We start from the raw sequence: 20,239 nt of genomic DNA, 5'->3' as shown, positions 1-20,239 counted from the left end.
CTTTCTTACCCTTTCAACATCTTACTGCAGGAGAGACAAGCCGGCTGATGGGCGATGACTCCAAAATTGCACCCAAGGCCTTTGGGTCTCTGCTGTTCCGTGTGCGAAACTGGGGTGAAGTTTGAAGATTTTACAGCTGACAAAGGTTTGTAAAGGTCAGGGGCCAAAAGCAGAGAATAACATGGAGTGCACTGCCTGGCAGGCTACTGCTGCCCTTCCTGATGTGAGCAGTTGGTCAAATACAGAATCGTGTGGGTGTTTCCATTAGTAGAATTTGATGAAAGGACTCATTTATTTTTGATGCACTTTTTTATTTAAAAAGAACGCATAAGGTTCCATTTTATTAAGCATGACAGGAGCTGAACAGTGGGAGGCAGACATTTTCTCTCTTGCCTTTGCATTTTTTAAGTCCTTTTTAGCAAATCCGAAAAAGCCTCTAAGTAGCTGTTGGTGTTCATCCAGGATGCATTCAGGTTTTCCTGTGCTTTCTCCCCGCCACCCTGGTCTCTGCTGCCTCTCTTGGGCACACAAGTCATTATAAAGCAGTAGCTAACAAAAATCTCTCCAACTACATGGGCTTTGTGTGTGACTTTTGATTTCTCCCTGGAGTGTTACCATTGTTTCAGATGCCTAAATCTGTACATAATAATTTCCAAAGCGTGACCCAGCACCCCAGAGTTAATAAACATTCCTTGTCACAGAATAAACTCTCTAATATATGCCTCGAATATGTTTTAATATTTATTTCCAGACCAATATAATGCTAAACATTATTTAACTTTTTTTTTTCCGCATTTTCTGTAATATTTACTCATTGGTAACCAAGAAATCTATTTTCAATGCTAAGTGTTGCTGACATTTAAAAGGGTTTGAGTGATGTTTTGCTGATGGCTTGTTGCATGTCCTTTAGCTGAGCTTTTGCTGCAGCAGCACGGGAAAAAGAGGTCTCCTGGAAAGTCTGTGATTCCCCTGGACTTTCTCTTCAGAGCCAGTCATGTTTATACCTGGGGGAAAGGACTGGCTGGATGTACCTCATCTGGACAAGAGGTTGTGATGACTCCCTGAATAACAGGGCTGAGCTGTGCCAGTGCCGGCTCAGCGGAGTCCTCGGCACGGTGACGGTGACCCCCCTCAGCCTTTCCCCAGACCGGTGCGAGGCTGTTGGTGCATACGTGGGGAAGCACTTTCTCCATAGATGATACACAGTTTAGGAGCTACGTGGGAGCCTCCTTTCAGCTGTGGGGAATCAGAAGTTGCCAGAGAGCCATAAGGCTGGGCAATGAGCTGGTTTTTCCAAAGAGTTAGGGGGTGACTGCAGTCTGGGGGTTTGAGCTGGGCACTGTGAAGGGGGAGTAGCTGCTGTGGACATGGATTGGGGTTTGGGGATGACAGACTTGGTGCTGAGGTGTCCGGGTGACCTCTGGTGAGTCAGATCCCTTGTTGGAGCCTGAGTAAACTGAGGTTTCAGCACAGTTTTAGTCTACTGGATAAACTGAGGGTAAATGCAGTAACACCGGTGGACTATTGCAGGGTACGAGCAAGAAGAGATAGGAGAGCTGTAAGCTATAACACCATGAATTATAGGGGTTGTAGACCTCAGAACTGATATTTCTAAAAGTGGTGCTAGAATGTTCCCCCTTCCCAGGCCCTTTATGCTAAGTGTGCTTTTAGTCACTCCTAGCACAGGAGTGAGCAGTTCTCCAGTAATTCTCTCGTTCAGGCCCAAGACATCCAAAGGTGCAGGAAAAAAATAAAGGATGGAGCCTGGGAAGCAAACAGGAGATGCCACATAGATCAGCAGGAGGGGAAGAAGAAGAAAGTGGAGATTTGCCCGAGCGCAGTGTAAGGGGTAACTGTGATGGTTAGGGAGGTGAAATGCAAGGAGAGGTTGGGTTCTTGTTGTCTTTACTGATTGTTAATTCATCCACAGGGATGACCATCAGCAGGGGCTGCTGGCTGTGCTGCTGCCGAGCTCTGCAGGCCTGTGAGCCCCACGGACCTTGCCGCCTTCTCCAGCAGCGTCTACCAAGAGAGCAAGCGGAGGTCTGTGCCGGATGCCCCTCGTCCTGCCTGGGGCACGGCTGGAGACCATGCCAGATGCTTCGACCTGGATTTTGTGCACCCAGGCATTTGAGGTACACCCAGCACCAAGTGGATATCGCTGGGGTTGAATTTTGAGGCAAATTGTGACAGTAATTCAGCATAGCACTGGGGAATCGAGGTGGGGAGATACGTGCCTAGTTTACTGTTACCCTGTAACATGCAAACAATTTAACAGTTCCAGCAGATTCTGATTTCAGAGCGACTGACAAGTATTTTCAATATATATTTTCAAAGTGTTTTCTTCCCCAGATTTAATTTGAGCTAACAATTCTTTAAGGGCTCCAAACTAAATTGGCTGTGGCACTGTCAGGTTGGCTTTAAGTATCGCCTTTCCCACTCCTGGTAGCTGGAACAGTTGTGATTTTGTTTTACAATTAATATTTCGATGAAAACTTGTAAGGTACCCTAGGCATAAATATTTAATATCTTCCCTCCATGTTTCTTTATTGCTGAGCTTGGTGATAAGTTAGTAATTCAGACTGAAATGCAGATAAAACAGTAATGTGAACAGTTTAAATCTGCATTTTTCCAAAGCTCCTGTGGTCAAGATGACTGCGTTCTAGCAAGCGTATTGCTATTTAAAGTTGTTTACCTCTACACTTCAGCTGAATGCTGCTGTACGTGATAAATGAGGTAAATAAAGGTGCCTTTCGGGTCCCAATAACTGCACAAGAAACCTAATCATTCTCACTAACATAAAATAATTTAACAAATGGAACAGTGCCATAGCAGCCTAATAAGAAATTTCTGAATACTGCACCACATATGGCCAAAGCCTCTTCAGGAATAATTCAAGCTTTTTTTTTCTTCCCTGTTTATAGTAGGTTTGTTTCATGTTTTATGTGGAATAAAACTTTGCATGCAGCATCCCACATTTTGCTTTTTCAGAGTTTATTTAGTTTGTGGTCTGGACTTGAAACGTTATTATTTACCTTTTTCCCATGATAACTGGTACCACTTCACCTTATGGGTAAAAACTGTTGGAAGTCATGGCACTGTTCCTCAGGAAAAGGCAGACTGAAGCCATTAGGCTCAGATTTTAATCTCTTTAGAGACACAACTATGTCACTTAGGCCAAACAGAACAATGCCTTTAAAAGCAGATGTTAAAGCCTCTGTCCCACTCTCCCTTCCTCTTCTTCCTCCTCCTCCTCCTCTTCTTCCTCCTCCTCCTCCTCCTTTCCTTCCTTCTCTGGCTCCCCCAGAAGAAAGTAATTTCTGAGCAGATGGAGATATTACTATTTAATAAGAGTAATCTTTGCACAACACTACTGGGCTTTTGCTGGCCAAGACAGCGTCTTTTGACTTTGTATTTTTAAATGCTGTTATTCTTAACAGCATTACCATTTGAGGAAAAAGAAGTTAATCCACCACTTTGTTAGCGTAATCTGGGTTATCTCATGTGGAGATGTGCTTGTGAGATTTAGGTCTGAGAGAATTTGTCTGGCATTTAACTACCTCTACTGCTTGTTTAAGACGGATACAAATCTTGGGTTTCTGTCTAGAGTACACACTGGCAGAGAGCACCAAACAGAGATTTAATAAAATTTCAAATTCCTCTCCAAAGCACAGTTGAGTTGCAGGTTTTGTATATCTATCTGAAGAGTCAACTTGTGCCCTAATCCTACACTTTGATCCACTTTGTAAGCCTTTCTGTCTTGCAGATGCCAAGGTACCTCATGTAGCAATGCAAATAAAAATAGAGCTGAGGGGAAATGCAACTTTATTAGAGCCTTGGGATCCCGAAGAAACGTTTATCCCAAAGTCTGCTGGTTAAAACAAACATAAGAACCATCTGTGAGAGCGTGTCTCAATTCTAGCTGTTTGAATCCAACCATTACTTGAAATCTATGGATGCTAAAATCTCCTTGGCCTCATTACGTATTAATTGTAAAAGAGGCTGGATGCGTTTTGCACAACCTTCTCCAGAAAGCTCCTGGCAGCCGTGGAGATGAGCTGTCCCTGGCGAAGGGTGGCAGTCGGATACGCTGTCACCTCGTGCGACTCCAGCTTCCCGCAAGCGTACCTACAGTCGCAGCTGCAGCCGCTGGGTTCAGCTTCCTGGCTACGAGTGCATTTAAAATCGCTTTTGTGCCTTAAAAAAACCAAGAGCTGTGTTTCATTAACACATCATGGTGGAAGCACAGATGGTGCATTTTAAAAACAAACCAGGAAACACTTTAAAATAAATGAGGAGCTGTTATTCTCTCCTTTGGTGCCTATTGTAACCAAATGTTAATGGGGTTGGGCAGAGGCTGCGTACAGGCTAGATATTTCTGTCTTTGGTGTGATGGGAGCAAATGAAGACAAAGTGGGAGTTAATCTAACTATATCTATCCATCCCAAGCACAAATACTTCCATCTTTGCAGAGAAGGAGCCTGAGCTTTCTGATGCTCTGCCAGGAGGGCAGAGCGGGGCAGCGGCTGTAAATCCTGACTGTGAGCGACACCGAAGAACTGACCGTGCAGCTGGAAAAGGATGTCTGGGAGTCCCTGGGTGGTTAGGCACTACACAAATGTTTTGAGAAGGCCAAATTAGGAATATCCTGTCAGTAGGGGGCCCCACAGTTCAGAATGGAGCTGATGGGTATGTTTTATACTGACGTTTTTCTGTCAAAGCCAAGCCTGTTTATGGGAAAACGGTTAGTTTCAGTGATGTTCCCATTTTGAAAAGGTTTTTTTAAAATGTATTTTCAGTTCAAAGTGCATTTATAACTGGACATTTAACTTATAAAACAAAACAAACCTCCAGATTTAACTGAAAATAAAAAGGCCAAAGCCACTCTAAGGTAGTTTTAAAACCATTGAAACCAATTTCTTCAATAAGACCATTTCTTTTTTTCCTTAGATTTTTTTTTTCATTCAGTAGCATTTTTTAGACTTTGGGCTTCTTGTCTAATTGACAAATATTGATTTGTATTTAATTTTTAATTCTCAAAATTTCTTTTAGAATGGCAGAGCAGTTCCTCTGAGCGCAGCTGCTCTCGTCCCGGCAGGGTCCAAAGGGCGGCGTGCCCCAGCCCGCCGGCACCGCTGGGTCCCTCGCTTCAAGTGGCGGGTGCAGGGCGCTGCTGCTAGTGGGAATTCTGGACTCGTGACGCCGTGGAGGAGGGGGACAGCACTGAAATCTTGCCTGGTCATTCTTCTCTTAAAAATACCTTCAGGATAGGCAGACTTCCTCTGCAGAGTTATCGCAGGTAAGCTTTCCTAAACTGAAAAAACCCATCCATTTGTTGAGATCCTATTATTGAGATCCTATTGAGATCCTATTATTGAGATTCCTATTATTGAGATCCTATGGGGGTCGGTCTCTTCTCCCAGGTAACAAGTGATAGGACAAGAGGAAATGGCCTCAAGTTGCACCAGGGGAGGTTTAGACTGGATATGAGGAAATTTCACTTCACCGAGAGGGTTATCAAGCATTGGAACAGGCTGCCCAGGGAAGTGGTTGAGTTGCCATCCCTGGAGGTATTTAAAGGACGTTTGGATGAGGTGCTTAGGGACATGGTGTAGTGGTGGACTTGGCAGTGTTAGGTTTATGGTTGGACTCGATGATCTTAAAGGTCTTTTCCAACCTATACGATTCTGTGATTCTATTGCAACTATCTCTCAGAAAGCCTGTTGTTGTTTAGCCGGGCAGTTTATAGCAAAAAAACCAAGCGTACCTGTCTCAAGTTTTGGGTTTGTATTTTTTTGCAATTCCTGGGTAAAATACTGTTTGGAAGTAGCATGAGCCTGAGTCTGGCTCTGTGTGCAGTTGTGATCACGTGGCTCCAAATGAGATTGCTGCTGATTTCTGTCCGTGTGAATAAGTGTGGATCAAGGCTGGTTTGCCTCATGGGCTCACCCTGCAAATGCAGCCTGGTGAGCGGACATCCAGGATGAACTTTGTGCCCTTCAAGACAGTCGGGGAACAAGTCTGAGCTCCGAGTTGAGGTGTCAGTGGAAAGGAGAAGGTGGGGAGCTTGGTTTGGGTGGTGGTCCAAGAGCTGTTAGCACTAATTGTATGAAAACATGCCTTGCTCATTAGAGTCAATGTCTGAGTATCCTAACAAATGTGGGAGCATGTCTGTTAACAAGAAATCATTTTCTGATGGTGACTTTTGTTGCTGTACTGTTTTTCCTGCCCTTCTACACAGCATCTTGACTTAAAGGTATTTGCTTTTCATACGGATCTCTTGCTGTTCATCAGTGCATTGTCATCCTGCCTTCTGTGTGCTCCCTTCCCCAAGAAGTCCCATATAACCTGGTAGAGTTAAACTGATGGGATCTCCTCCAGACTGTAAACAGTTTCTTTTACTCCTATTAGTTTGTTTGGAAAGTTGAAAAGCTGGAGTAATCAAAAATAATCATTGGTGTCAAAACTATTATGAATTATTAAAAGGAGCACAGCAACAGGAGCTACAGATAATTCCTCATTCTGAAAACGAGCACGTCTTATATTATTGCTGCAGTAATTACCTAAAAATACCTAATACTTAATTACTTCCAAGGTGTCAATCTTCATAACAGTTTATTAGAAAATTCTAATGGATGGAGCAGCTGCTTCCACAAGCAAATCTATCTGTGGCTGAACCTGACATTCTGCTCTAAATATTATTCCACCTTGATCAACATTATTTCTCCATGTATATCTTGTTACAGCTGCAACAGATTGGGAAGGGAGGGTTTATCCAGCTGCAGTGGGAATTGCTCTGCTCACTCACGACTTCCAGCTTCATACTGCTAGAGCAAGTAGAAATGTTTGCAAGCAATTTATAATGAGGAAGAAGTTAGAATGGTTGGTTCATGACCCTGGTATTGGCTTCTTGGTATTTCAGCCGTACAAATGCCTGGTTGAGAATTCAAAGGCTCCGCTTGTGGGAATTGTCAACTGTATGAGGCTGTTGGTGTGAGGGGACGATACTCAGCTGTCTCTGATGCGGAGAGAGAGCGAGCCTTAGGGAAAGGGGTATGGAGAGGGCTGCTCTGTCTCGTGGCGTTACTGGTGGCAGGGCTGTGTCCTGGGGGTCCTGGGCAGGAGGATGCAAGTAGAGTACATAATGTCTTTTAGTTACAAATGCAGAGTCCTTGTTTGTGCATTATGCGTTATTATTGGTGTTGATTGCCAAAAGCATACGTGGCATTTTGAACAGACAGCTTCAGTCTGGAGCGCTCACAAGTTTAGCCTATGTGGAGCTCAGTGGAAGTGATGAGTAAAGTAAGACAGAGTACAGTCCAAAAGTCTAAAATCAATCTCTTGTTTTGTACAGAAAATGTTTTAAAAGCCTCAAATTAATAAATACACCAACGGAAGCAACTTGAAAGCAATAGTCTCTAATAGCAAGCTCTACCTTAACTTGATTAATATTGAATTCTATAAAGCTGTGACTTCAAACCCTGTTGTGTTTCTGTGTTGCTGTCTTCTGTGCTTTTCTGTCTTTTGAAAAATTTGCTGGATCAGGTATTACTAAGAACTCCAGGACTACCCCTTCTTCATTTCAGCAGCAGGAGTTTCATGCCTTTGAAGCACAAGGGTTTGAGTTTTATCCTCCTACTTCTGCAATTTCTTTGGAGACCATTGCTACAATTTACTTCTTTAGACCTTGCCCTGTCCTACTTAGTGTCACATCAGTGACTGAGCCACTTAATGTCCTTTATCCTCTTCTGAGCTGTCCTTCAAACATCCCTACACCTTGGGCAAGTTAAGATTGGATCCAGGTTTTGCTGTACTGCCTGGCTTTCTCCCCATCTGAATTTGGGACAGCAACAGTCTTAGAACAGCTGGAGTGGTCTGCTTTGCTGACAGTCCAAAACAGAGTAATAAATTAAAAACAACCTAAGGAGAATGAGTATTCTTATTTCTGGTAGTTTTCCATTAATTCTGAGAGTAAATAACAGGTGTCTTGAGAAATAAGGTTTGTATTTGGAAAACCATTTAACAGTATGGATGCTTATCTGTGTAGTCTTACTAAATCTTCAGAGCTGCTACACTGTATTATGCATGTGTTGCACTGTAGTTAGCAGATACTAATTTAACCAAATGTTCTTCTAAAAAATGCATTGCAAATCTTGTTATAGCAGGTGCCTTGCAAGAATCAAATCGGAGTGGTGTCAGCAAACTGAGCTGACTTTGCGCAAGTTTTCCTGTGTCAGCTAGCCCTTGTATTTGCAGAATATGACTAAACCAGCATAATAGTATCTCGTTGGAGGGAAGCTGAGGTTTTTTTTGTTAAATATGGGTATAAAGTTCAAACTGGGTCATCCTGAGAAAGAAGCTGATACCAAATGGTGGTAAACAGTCAGCTTTAATTCAGCGATAGCGGGTGAGCATTAGTAGTCCTGCTGACTTTCATGAGATGAGTTGGATCAGTCATACATGCAAATACTCAGGGTATGGATATATGCATAAGGAATGAGGTCTCAGGCATTAATTTCCATCTTTTTAAGAGAAATCACATATTTCTGCAGATAACCGATGATACCTGTTGGGAAGATATCACAGGAGACAAAGCTTATGTATGACTGTAAAGTGAACACAATCCACAGATTGGTATCAGACCATGCACTTGTGGTGGCTACATTAAAAATAACTTTGCTTTTGTGATGAATTCTGTCATGAGGGACCCAGACCTTTGGGCTTTTATCCTGACTGAAAACTATAAATAGCAACTAGCAAGCATTCATAGGAATGGCTGCTTACTAATAAGCAATCCTTGATGAGTGGAGGAAGTGTATGGAGCGGGGAAGTTGGTGGCAGCTGTCCTAGCCCCTCGAGCCAGGTCCTGCAGCTCCGCCTCGGGGGATGCCCCTGGGACTGAGCACCCCTTGGGACCGCACCACGACTGCTGCCTTGGCAAGACCTGGTTATTCTCCACATTGCCGAGGCGTCGCTTGCTTATCTGCTTGCCAAAAACGAGGTCTCGATTGCCCATTTTGACAGCGCCTTATCAATAGTTGCTAATACTTATTTTCTGGCAGTTTCCTCCTCAAGCATCATTATGGCTCTGACACCAGCAACCCCCTTAGCGACCATCACAGGATCACAGAATCGTATAGGTTGGAAAAGACCTTTAAGATCATCAAGTCCAACCGTAAACCTAACACTGCCAAGGCCACCACTACACCATGTCCCTAAGCACCTCATCCAAATGCCTTTTAAATACCTCCAGGGATGGCGACTCAACCACTTCCCTGGGCAGCCTGTTCCAATGCTTGATAACCCTTTCAGTGAAGTAAAATTTCCTCATATCCAGTCTAAACCTCCCCTGGCACAACTTGAGGCCATTTCCTCTCATCCTATCTCTTGTTACCTGGGAGAAGAGACCGACCTCACCTCTCTACATCCTCCTTTCAGGCAGTTGTAGAGAGCGATGAGGTCTCCCCTCAGCCTCCTTTTCTCCAGGCTGAACAACCCCAGTTCCCTCAGCCGCTCCCCATCAGCCTTGTGCTCCAGACCCTTCCCCAGCTTCGTTGCCCTTCTCTGGACACGCTCCAGCCCCTCAATGTCTCTCTTGTAGAGGGGGGCCCAAAACTAAACACAGTATTCCAGGTGTGGCCTCACCAGTGCCGAGTACAGGGGACGATCACTGCCCTAGTCCTGCTGGCCACACTATTTCTGATACAAGCCAGGATGCCATTGGCCTTCTTGGCCACCTGGGCACACTGCTGGCTCATGTTCAGCCGGCTGTCAGCCAGCACCCCCAGGTCCTTCTCTGCTGGGCAGCTTTCCATTGGGCCACTGATGTGGCCATGCTCTCAGTGCTGCCCCGTACGACCCTGCTTCCCTTCACCTGTTTTATTTGCTTGTGTCTCCAGTACTGCACTTAGATGCTAAATTCTTAGTCCTCTGTAATTTTTATGAATACCTATTGCTATGGTACAAAGGAAAATAAGAATAGTCATCAACGTCGATGTCCATGAAATTAGTAACTCAAAGGCAGGGGTGCAGCTAAGGTTCTCTCTGGCTATTGACCACTGAGTTGTTTTTGGGTTTGGGGTTTTTTTTCTCCCTTGAATGGTTTGGCTGAATTAGGCTTTAAGATCGGTGTCAGAATTACATTTGTGACCTTCTCATGGATTTTTCAGCAGTTCAGATGTTACCTAGACTGTGACTGCTCTTCAGAGCATTCCAGGCAGGAGGAAAACTACCTCACCAGAAAATGCTCCCTCTTGGTCTGTAAAAATGATTAAAAATGGAGATGTGCCTTTTTAATTGGTTCCTGTTCTAAAGGATAAATCTGCAATTGAATGACCTCCTTGCGTCCTGATCTGTATGAAAAAGGTTTGACTTTGTTTTTCTTTTTTAATTTGGAAAATATTAAAATAAGGAAGAAAATGAATTCAAGGCAAAGGGATATAAACAGAGAAGCTTACAGCTTAGTTACAGCTTCCTAAAAGTTAAATAAAGAAAATGTATTGTGATGGTTCATTGGCTTGTATCTTATCTCGCAAAGGGTAGCTACCACGAGCAGGGTAGTATATTCTGCAGAAGATCCAGTTTATTCTCTCTGTTACCCTGGATAATGAATATTCTTCAGAAGAGAATGCAAATGTTTTTTCTTATTTCCTGTCTCTAAAATTGGGACAGAGTTTGTTTAAAAGGTAACAAAAGGATTAAAATGGGATGGAAGGCCTGCAAATATCTGTGATAAACAATGCATTATGTTTTGGTTTGCGGGCTGCGAGTCTGTCACCGAAATGTTCCTCATCTCATGTAATATTTTGTGCTACTGCATTGCTTTTCAATTATACAGCTCAAAGGAAAGTTTCCACTGACAAAAGCAGTGAAAGCGCATTGCTTTTAGTATTGGTTTTTGGGTTTTTTTCTTTCTTTTATAGGTCTCAAGTGTCTCTTCAAATATAAGTCCAAATGACAGGAGTCCAGGAGTTTGAAAGTTATTAGAGAGATATGGATATATGCAGCTAATGAAATATGCTCGCTTACAATATATCAAGACATGCAGAACATTGAGGAAAACTCAGCAATTTCAATATTTAATATAAGCTGGAGTTAAAGTATTATTTTTTTTTTGCAAATGCAGCATATGTTAATCTATTGCTGAGCATTCGTCTAGCAGATTCAATTTCCACTCATAATTTTTTGTTTATTAGTTTCTCTTTCACATAAACACAGCTGTGTATTCTGATCTATGCTGTTGAGATCTGACGCGGTGCAGTATATGGGGAACCCAAGTGATTTATTGTGGAGAGCCAGGGAGTCGATTGAGGGGACTGCAGAACAATCTCAGAATAAATATTGGTTCTGATTTAAATTCATCTTTGCAAAGTTTTTGCCCCAAACTTACCACCAGTTGCTCATATTGAAGGTGGACCAATAAATGTTGGATAGAGGACAAGTTTGAGCCGTGTTGCAGCTCAGGAATGGCTAGCAGTTTCTGCTGTATTTGGCCCCAAATACCTATGGTCTGCAAATTCATTTGCAGTGCTGATATATTGATGCGGATCATATAATGCTGATAACCATCCAGCTGCTGCTCTTCTCTGGCTGGCAGCAACGTACCTCTTAATTTGAGGTTTTCTGAGACTGGGGGTTTGTAATCAAGAAGCTTATAATTTTGAAGGCACAATGAGAAACAAATAATTGTTTTATTTAAAATGTAAAACTGAGTCTGCCACTTGGCGTGTGGCAGCTTGTTTTGGAGTGGTGGTTCTTGTAAAATTGTTTGAAAAACAAAACAGAAAAAACCCCAAACAAAACAAGGCTCTCCATCATCTCCAGTGGTTTCCTTGCTGTAACATATGTCTGGAAATCAATATATATTTTATTTAAAATTTCACACTAGGCTACCTTCTTCAGGTACAACAGCTGATTTGCAAGCGGCTACTGCACAGCTGAGTAGGAAGGGCTTTTGGAGTTTAAGCCCAAACCTGTCTGAAGTTATTGAATAACTTTTCTTTGACTTGAGTGCACTGCGGTTCGACCCCCTGCGACTGGCTGTGTCTGTGCGATCAGGGATGTGCTGCTGCACAGAATAAAAATATCTGTTGTAGGTGTGAAGGAAATGAGTTCAGCCTTATGCCCTTGGGTTTTTTACCCAGCTCCCTACAGAGTACCTGTGCTCCATTCTCATCTCGCCAACGATTCCGCCTACTGTCTTCACTCCTCTGTTTCCACTTGTTTGTCTGAAACGTGGCAAGACACGCAAACTCATTTAATAGATTGCACTACGACTTGACCCCTCCTCTTCCCACCAAGGGAATATTTTTCCCATTGCTGGTAAATGCACTTACATTCCTGGGTCTTGCTTGACACGTGAGCCCCGTCCTTTCTCTGGCCGCTGCGAGGCGGGGAGCAGGGGCGATGGCCTTCCAGGAGGCACTTAGCCGACCTGCTGCCTGCTGTTCTCGCTCCGTGCACTGCTCAGTGAAGGAAGGTCTCTGAGGAGACATGATACAGTTTAATAGAAGAGCTGACAGAACTGGGAAGAGGACTTTTGTCCTGATAAGCTTGTCTTTTCTTTATTTTTAATCTCTGTTGGCTGGTTTAATGAAATCCAATGCTTATCTACAAGCCTTCTCTTGATTGCATCCTTTGGCTATCATGGCCAAATGCTGCAGTGACAGTATTTTTTAAAGCTACGGAAAATCATTAGAGTATGGTATATTTATTACCTGGCTAGTGTGAAAGCTGTCTCACTTGTGAGCCCTTTTTTTCCAGCAAACTATCCACACTCAGCACTTGGCTGATGGGGTGTTCCAGCCCTGTGCTGTTTTGAGATCATGCAGTGATGCTGAGAGAAGGATTGTATCTCAAATAGGTAAAGAAATAGTGCTACATGTAGTAGTTGCCTGTATCCTCTGGGGTTTGGCCTTTGAGGTGCAAGCAGTGATGTTCTGCAGAGCAAAAGGAGAGTTTGTGGGTGCTGCTGGGTGACAACGGCTCAGGCGTGCCGCCGCGGCAGGACTCCCGTGGTGAGGTGGCTCCTTGCGCAGCGCTGCGCCGAGCCCTGGGGTACGTCCCACCCGCGGCACCTCCCGCAGCAGGCACGGGTTATGCACATTCAAAGGCCTGCTCTCGTGAGACACCCACTTTGGCTTCTTGAATGTCTGTAAGGTGTATCCGGCTCGGGAAATTCCCGAGCCGTGAGTCGTTGGAGGCTGGAAGAGTATTCAGGGAAAGCATTGCTTGACGCCTGCCTTGCTCTTGCGTACATGGTTCTAGGCATTTGCTGCTGGCAGTTATTGGAAATGGGACAGTGGGTTAGCTCAGTCTTTGGGCTGATTCAGTACGTCACTTCTGTGTTCATAAATAATTGGCATGCTAAACACTGCTGTTAATTGCACTGGAACTTGCAACGATTAATTCTAATTGCTATTCATTATTTCTGTAGCGTGTCAAATGTACTAGAAACAATATCTGGTAGGTACTAAGCATTAAGATATGGTTACAGTAAGAGATAACTACTGATTTTTGGCTGTTCTGTGCAGTGGTGGGTATTTTAGCCTATGTGTGTTGGGATGTTTGCCTGTGCAACATGGTGCAAAGTTTGCTGGATGCTGAGGCTGGGTCCTCAAGTGCTTGTAAATAACTGTATTCTCTGGCTGGTGGGGCTTTGCTGATTTAATCTCAATTTAAATCTGACCTCTGGGTTTTGGATGGCTGCTCGTAGCACTGTTATTACCAGGTTTGGTGACAAAGTCACCTTTGGTTTGGAGCGGCAGGCTAAGAGGTAGGGATGCCCCCTCCTCAGGGAGACGGCTGGTAGCAGGAGGAAGTTCTACCCGTTGCCTCAGTAGATCAGAGGTGTGTGTCTGGATAAATGGACAGACCACGCTTCATTCTTTTTCACTTCTCATGCAATCCTTTGCTTGGGAAACACAGGTGTCAGCCTCAAAACGGGAATTCTGCACTGAGGTGCTTGGTAACCTTTACCTATTACAGTTACACTTAGTTTCACCTTTTTTGTAACTGAGAGGGCTGGAAAGATGAGGTGTGGGTTTTTGAACAAGCGATGGCAGGAAAAGCAGGGCTGTATCAGCTGCATTACAGTAAACACGGGGTAAATTACTGCTTCAGTGCTTTAAATTACTTTCAGTTTACTCCAGGATTAGCATCTGCATGACAACTCCTGCAGAGAAGCTGACGTGCTGGGAGTATGTGCTTTGCAGCAGCTAACAATAACTTATTTGTGTACCTATTCTGATTATTTTCATTTTTAAAGATCATTTTTAATGAGTCTCTGACGACCCATGTAGGGGCTCCTGACTTACTCCAAAGATGAGCATGAGTTGGAGCTGGAAGCTTCCTGGGGCATTGCGGGCGGTTTCTGGGGCAGCGCCGGTATTTCGTTGCACGCTGGCGTGCTGAGGATGGTGCTTTGCAGCAGAACAGAGTAAACAGGAGAGGGAGTTGATTAGGCAGATACCACTTTCAGGCAGCTTCTTTTAACTGATAATTTTAAGACCCTTAACAGGCAATCTATAAGCAAAATTTTAGTCCTCATGGAGATGTTTTATTTCTCTTTTTACTTCCTCTGGCAATCTTGTCTGAATTAATATATAGCTGAATAGCTACTGACTATGGCCACCTAGAAATTGCTTACAATATAATACTTGGCCTTTGGGTAGACCTGCAGCAATCTTTAAACATTAGTTTGGTGATGGGGTAGCGATACACATAGTTACAACTCTTCACTTACAGGGAACATCTGATTTAAGCAGAATTAAAAGGGTGGATGGGGTAAGGAATGTTTTCCAATCCAGTCTTGCTGAACAGACAATTAGCAAGATCATTAAACTGCCTCATTAGTACCGTGATAATTACAGGATTAACACACTTCACTTCAATATCTCTAATTTGTTTTGTAATATAAGCAAGAAGGGGAGATGATTCCGCTATATTTGAGACTTTTGGACAGCTAGCATCAGAAATAAGGGCTTCTTGGTAGTTAAAGAACAATGGAGGTGAGATGGCTGGAGGAGGGAGGTGTGTGGGGCAGGCAGAGCTGCCAGCCCCCAAGGAACGCCATAGGCAGTCCTTAAGTTTTGGATTAAATCTAATTAGTGTGCTTGGTGCTGTTTTGGGTCTGGGAGGAGATTGCAGGTGAGTTCCCCGTGGGCAAATCCCTGCATCAAGGGAAACCATCACCCTACGTAGCACGTTTTGATAGCTCCAGTGACAAAGGTGAGGAGATGCATGGCCTGGAGTAACTTAGTGAAACGTTGTCTAAATCAGGTCATTGAATGCACCAGAAAATCAGTAGCTACAGCTCTTCCACCGTCTGTGGGAGCAGGCACCTTCTCCTGCGACCCACGTGCTGAAGCTGGGGCTGATTGCTGCGGTGGGCTGGGGCTGCCTGCAAAGGCAGGTTGCAAATACTTGAGCTCTGCGTGCCCTGTAGAGGGATGGGGGCTGTAGGGCTGGCACCTTGTGAGGCTGCTGGATGTGCTCATTAAATAAACAAGGGCTATTTCCTCCTTCCCTTACATCTGCAGCAAAAATAATGGGAGATTAACAACACTTCTCTCTTATACCCTGCACAACAGCTGAAGTCTGTTTATAAAGTGCAGCGGGATGCACAGGAGCGTGTCAGGATGAATTCAGGCATCCTAGGGGGGGAAGAAGGCTGTTATACCCGGGGCTAGCGGCACCTGCTAGAAATGCTAACACCGGTGTGTCAGTCTTTTCATTGAAGAACTCTCTTCTTGTGTTCCATCAGAAATACGCTGCAGGCTGGTGCAGGCACGTTCCCAGCCAGCCGTTCAGTCGAGCGTTTGCAGCTGGTGTGGCGCGTGCTTCAGGCCACCACACTGTTGCATTCGGTCAATACGGCAGAGACTGTGGGGCCAGACAAGCATAACTTCAAACCACGAGGAAGTTAGTGCGGCTTACAGGGAGTCTGGGATAAAAATCTCAAAGGTAGGAGGCACAGCATTACTAGTGAGGTGGCAAACCTTTCGGAAGCCTGGTATTTCTCACGCTGCCCAGGAGACGTGAGCTGGGGAAATGACGCAGGGAGCTTGTTTAGGAGTGGATTGTACATCACCATAACCACGTTGGTGTCCACCAGGAACCTCATTTTTAAGAGAGAGAAGGTGGCTTGAGGCTCACGAGAGAAAGGTATCCAAGTATAAGAGCTTGCCATGGTGTGTGGATGTTCTGCCAATGAGTTTTAAAGGAAAACTTTCATGTGTTATATGTTTGTTAATTTATCTGTCGGAAGGGAAAAAGAAAAATAGCCAGTCTGTGTAACTGGCTAGCAGGAGTCGCTTAATGGTTTGATAGACTGATGAGCTGCTCAGACTAACTGCTGTGGCTCTGTATAGTGCAGAAAAGTGCTGTCCTTGAGGCCAGCCTAGGAGGAATTTGCCTGAGAATCCCCTTGGATATCAAAATAGGCTGAGGAATAGGTAGGTGTGTATCCATATACAACTAAACAGAATCATACATATCAAATAGATATAAAAAAGCTACCTATGCTAATACGTGATGTGTATGTGAGCTCCAAAGATCATTTACTCCAGAGATAAAGTAGTAGGTGCCGAGTTTGATCAGGATATCAAAGGTACTCTAGGACCTGTCAAGTGTCACTCCTCCATGTTCTTCTGAAAATTTTAACATGAAAAGACAAGGCAGAAACGGGTCTGACATTATTAACAATGACAAGATTCTTCCCCAGCACTCCTTGCTTATTGTCCCTTAATGAGCTTTGGTGGGACAGGTTCTCTGACGAGGTGCTGTCGCTGCTGCAGCTCGTCGCGATGCTGAGACGTGAGGCTGGTCCCTGCCTGTTCAATGTACCCACAGGCTCGGTAGTGGTGGGACAGGACTTGGGCAGCTGCTTGCCGGGGGCACGGGAACCCGAGCGCGAGCTCCGGTTTGCCAGCAAACGAACAAAACGCGAGTGCATCGCCTGTCAGAACAGAAAGAAATGGAGGCCTATTAACGTGAGTTCAAACAGGCTGGCAGAATTGGAAACGCTGGGAGAAAGAGTGCAGGGAAGCAGATGAAAATTAAAATGGTTTCTCTTTAAATGAAACTATTCACAACAATAATTGCGTGGCAGGACAATAATCCTATCGAGACATAATCCTGACTTTTTTTGGGCAAAAATGAAGCCCTGTGAAGGTCGATGTTCTGTGCCATGTGCTAATTTCTATATTGTAGCTCTCGCGCATTTCAGCCATATGGTCAAAGCTGGATTGCAGCACGAGGGGGTTGGAAACCTCCCACAAGAGACTGTGTCAAAACAGAGCATGATGAGTATGGCCTGTTATGGGCTGAGTATGACAGAAAAGCCTGGTATGGTCTCAGCTTGACGAGGAAAAATACTGTTATCAGCTGTGAATGTGAAGGTTGATTTATTGTATCCGTAGAATAAAAAGGAGACTGGTCAGAAAGGGACAGGTGTTTCTCAGGGCAATTTTCTAGGATCATTGCTCATTGGGAAATATCTCTTGCAAAAAACATTATTCCTCTCACTAGGCAGATCAGGCTGTGACTGCACCTTTCTGGCAGCCTCCCTCTCTGATGCTGTTTGGTTTGACTGCAGGCTGTACTAGCTGTAATGCTATCATTATAACTCAAACTTGACAACAGTGACAGCAACTAATGTGTCATTTGACTGGGAGAAGGGGCATCTCACTTGGGTTTTTTAGACAAGGCAGGACTAGAAGTTCTGTTGCTTGATGGCACAGCAGAGTGCTTTTGTCCTGAGAGAGCCATGTCAGTATGAAGCTGCAGCGCATTTACTGAGCACTGAATAAAACATTTTTCCCTCCCCTTCCCCTGTGTTGCCCGCTAAGAAATGCAAAGCTATCAAAATCAGCAATTAGTAGTGAGAGGGACTGGTAGCAAACCTGGTTTTTCCCTTCCCGGTTACTCTGACATAGTTTTAGTTATGGATTCATTATTTTCTAAATCATTATGCCACTTTGACAGTACTGCCAAATGAAGGAGGAGGCAAAGCCCTGCTGCATCAACTTCCATCTTCTATTGTGCATTGTAACTTTGGTGTTTTGCTGTTTTATTGTTCCCTTTGTGCTAACAGCTAAGTATTCCTGCATTATTATTTAGCTGGAACTGCAATTGCAAAGTTTATCTGCAAATGGAACAAAGCAGTCAATCATACCCATTTGTTTCTGCACAGCTGCTAGATCTTTTACCTCTATAGTTTATAAATCTGGAGCTTGACTTGAATCCCCATTTTCTTCTCTCGCTATTATTTATTACAGTGATTTATTGTCTAGTATCCATTTATATCTAGTTTCATACAAGAGCTCTGTTATTTTTGGCCTGGTTAGAGGAGAATTGTTGGGTGCACGGGTCCAGTTTTGTGGAGATATGCCCACTGATTTCAGTGGAAGATGGATCAGGCCAGTGATGCATGAGGCTGTGACTAAATTTTTACAGCCTTTCGTGCAGGAGAAGCATATGTGCGCAAAAATGTGGCTAAAATTCATCTGTGTTGTATGTTCCCGTTAAACAGAAAAGTGGTAAATGTACAGAGCTGCTTCTTCCTCTGAAGACCAAAGCAACAGCTCCAAGGTTTTCTCCAGGAAGAATGAAGTTGGTATGCACGACCCACGGTGAACCCAAAGTCCAGGAGGCAGGGGGTGCTGTGGCCACATTCTGGAAAGGAAAAGGCAAATCTCATCTGTCCTGCTCTGCTTCCCTGTTTCATTTCCCGAATCGAGAAAGAAGATACATATGTCCAAACTGGAGAAAAAAAAGAAAATCCCTGCAAAATGTAATCTGGCATAGAATCGAAGAAGTTCTGGAATACTGGGAGAAGGTAAAAGGAAATATTCACAGGTTTCCAAGTACATTTTTATCTTGCTGAACTGACCTCAAATATTTCACTCTACCCAAACTGCATTTCCATTAGATGGCCTGGTGCTGCATGATTTGGATGCTTGAAATCTCCACTCTTTTTTCATGGGCTGAGCCCCTGTGAGACTGCTGTGCAAACCCGTGGGTGCTGTGTGTCCGTCCAGGGGGACATCCTGCTGGGCCACCGGTGGTGTCACCGGGCACCAGTGGGAGCCTGGAGCCCCTCCTGAACTGACCCGGGGCGAAGCGCTGTTGGCTCTTTCAGCAAGCAGGTGTATTTCTATTTGGGTTGAACAAATGTGAAACAAAATATATAAGTCAGTCTGCCTGACAGAGAATGAAAAAATATTGGGAAAATTTCAGTATTGTGGTAAATGAACTTTTCACAAGACACAGCTCTGAGCAGCGGCTCTTGGCCCGTTCCATCGCCCCTTTTGCTGGAAGCTCACTTCCCTGCTCCCAGCAGCGAGTCCCTCCTGCTTCTGTCGCCACCAGCAGATACCTTAAATCTAAAAAAACCAAACTTCTTTTGAGGAAGGTTCTCTCCTCTCTTGCTGCTGCAGGGCCTGGTGTCTTACTAATTTTAACGCAGGATTTTTTGTAGGAAAGGGCAAGGGATAATCAGTTTAGCAAATACCATGAGGTCCTGTTCCCCATGACAGAAACCATCCCAGCACAGGCGTTGACGCGGGGACGTTGATGGGGGACGATCCCAGCGGGGCAGTCTGTGGGGTTTTTGTGAAGCCTTTGGTTGTGCCAAGCATAAGCTCGCATTTGCGGGGTGCTTGTTGGCTGTTTACTGCTGCAGAGGTAACGAGAGTTGGGTCTGGGCAGCTCCTGAAGTGCAGGGTCTCGGGAGGAGGAGGAGGAGGAAGGGGCTGACAGGGCTCAGCCAGCACCGGGCCCTGCGTGGGCGCCTGCCTCCACGAGAGATGGTGGCCATCCCACCGTGGGTACGTGGAATAAACCCCCCAAAACAGAAAAGGTTCCCCCTTTCTCATAAGAAATGTTGATTTTGTTTGGTTTGGGCTTCGTTGGGTGGTTTGTGTTTTTCTTTTTTTTTTTGGTCCAATTGAAAGTGAAGCTAAATCTCGAATACCTGAAATCCTCTGCAAAGCATCTTGCTTTTATTTCAGATTGGTCATGCAAGTGAACTCTGCAGCAGCAGCATACCCTGACTAGCAGCTTTGCTTTAGCCCAGGAGCTCTGGCTTTTTTCATGTTTAATATTTGAGCAGCAGATGGAGCAAAGGACCAGATAAATACTTGCTGGATCCATGTGCTTAAAGGAGGTGGAAGGACAGGAGGGAAAGAGGAAAGTAAAACTGCTGCTGCATCGTCCCTTGTAGCAAAGGGAACAATGG

Source organism: Mycteria americana, chromosome 10 (assembly GCF_035582795.1).
Source record: "Mycteria americana isolate JAX WOST 10 ecotype Jacksonville Zoo and Gardens chromosome 10, USCA_MyAme_1.0, whole genome shotgun sequence".
NCBI classification, from domain to species: domain Eukaryota; kingdom Metazoa; phylum Chordata; class Aves; order Ciconiiformes; family Ciconiidae; genus Mycteria; species Mycteria americana.
This window is presented reverse-complemented; position numbering follows the sequence as displayed.